This window comes from Hipposideros armiger, unplaced genomic scaffold (assembly GCF_001890085.2).
Source record: "Hipposideros armiger isolate ML-2016 unplaced genomic scaffold, ASM189008v1 scaffold_553, whole genome shotgun sequence".
In the NCBI taxonomy this organism is placed as follows: domain Eukaryota; kingdom Metazoa; phylum Chordata; class Mammalia; order Chiroptera; family Hipposideridae; genus Hipposideros; species Hipposideros armiger.
Genome location: NW_017731903.1, coordinates 75,516 through 77,695, shown reverse-complemented (window position 1 = coordinate 77,695; position 2,180 = coordinate 75,516).

Below are 2,180 nucleotides of genomic sequence, written 5' to 3'. Positions count from 1 at the left end.
TGATACTGGCACCAGCTCACCGGATTCATATCCAGAGGCTAAGCCTCGATCCGGACAGGACTCGGAGCTATATACCCTGAGGTTTCCAGGTTAGCAGCTAGGATTCCTTATTAGGACATGCGGCGTTGTGTTCGTTTCTGACTGGCTCCTGGGTGAGGTAGGAATTAGGAAATGTTAAACGCGGAAGTCTTGGTGGCCATGTGGTCTGGGAAAGCCTTTGTGTAGGGTTCCCTGCCACAAGAGAAATGCATGGCAAGAGAAGATCAGCCTTCCCTATGAAGTGACCCTGTCAGCATGACAAAGCAAAAAGCACTATCATAAAACCAATTTTAAATTAAAGATGCAAATAGATACAAATCCAATGCAATGAAAGTTTAAGATCAGTCATTCAGATGAAGGGCAGAAAGAAATAAGACAAATTATTGTATGATTCNCTATAGCTCTCGTGCCCTCACTCTCTCCCCCTTTCTCTCTCTTCCCGTATCTCCACCTTGGCTAGGACCATTCTCTTCTCTGAGAATGTATCACTAGTAAACCCTGTTTGCATATTAAGCAGCTTGCTGATTTTTGATTCTTCATTGTGTTGGCAAGAAGAACTGAGACTCTTGGAACAAAGAGATCGAACTTTGTATCACCAATGTGGGTGCCAACAGACATGATGGGCCTCTTGATGACACGCAATGGGAAGGACACAAAAATCTATCATTATCATTCCCTAAAATACTTAAACTGACTCGAACCATGAACAAATCTAGACTGTGGAAATCTTAAAGACGTCTAAGGTGCTTTTAAAAAAAATGTCAACATCATGTATTTTATTTTATTGGGGGAGTGGGTGATAATGACTTAATGTGTGATTTTAATATCATATTACAGAAATACTAATCAAACACCCAGTAGCCAGGCCAATGCCAAGCACTATGACAAATTCTCTAAAGAGGTTAAAGAACTGAGTTTCTCAGACTTTTAGTATATTAAGAATTAACTGATGGGCCTTCTAAGTGGCTCAGTTGATTAAGAGTTGGCTTAGGAGCGCGAGCTCTGAGCAACAGGGCCGCCAGTTGGATTCGCACATGAGCCAGTGACACTGCACCCAAGCTGAGCTGTCGCTGAACTCCCAACAGGTGGCAGGATGGCTCAGCTGGTGTAACAACAAGATTGCCTGTTTGATGGTAGGCTACGCCCACCCACAACTAAGACTGAACTTGGCACCTTGAGCTGAGCTGCCACCCGGATGGCTCAGTGAATAGAGTAGGTGCTCCTAACAACAAGGGTGCTGGTTCAACTCCTGCATGGGATGGTGGCTACACCCACTCTCAACTAACATTATGACACAGCACCTTGAGCTTAGAGGCCATGAGCTGCCGATGGGCAGTCAGATGGCGACTGGTGTCCTCCACAACCAAGTTTGAAGAACAACAACTTGGCTGGTTCCCTTCCCCAATTCCCCACTGGTGTTTCCCTCCCGCAATTTCCCATTTTCAGGCAAAATCCCAGATTTTAATGTAGTAGACCTGGAAGGGAGTCTAGGAATCTGAAAAGTGTTGACCAACTCAGTACTCTGATATGAGATAAAGATTACTGTGGAGTTAAGCATGCCATTTCTTACTTGACCTGGATAAACGGATAATGGGTGGGACAGAATGAACAGTATTAGGAGAATCAAGGTAAAGGCAAGAACAAGCCATGGTGTTTTACCCAGCTTAAGAGGTTCCTATTAGAAAAGCCCTCCACTATCAACCTACAAAACCTGGGGATTAGAATCTTGAACCATCTAAGGTTTCAGAACAGGGGAATTGGAGTGGACCAGTGGCTCAGATGGTTAGAGCTCGTGCTCTGAGCAACAGGGTTGCTGGTTCAATTCCCACAGGGGCCAGTGAGCTGCGCCCTCCACAACTAGATTGAAGACAACCACTTGAGATGAGCTGCCTATGAGTGGCCACATGGCGACTGGACTTGGAGCTGAGCTAGCTGCACCCTCCACAACTAAGATTGAAGGATAACAACTTGTCTATTCTTCTTCCCCAATTCCCCAACACTGTTCCCCTTCCCAATTCCCCAATGAAATCTTTAAAAAATAAAATAATAATATAAAGTAAAATCTTCCACTCCCTTTTGTGTATATTCCTCTTGGATTTCCTTGAAGTGAATTTGGGTGGTCATTGGCTTTTCAGATTTAT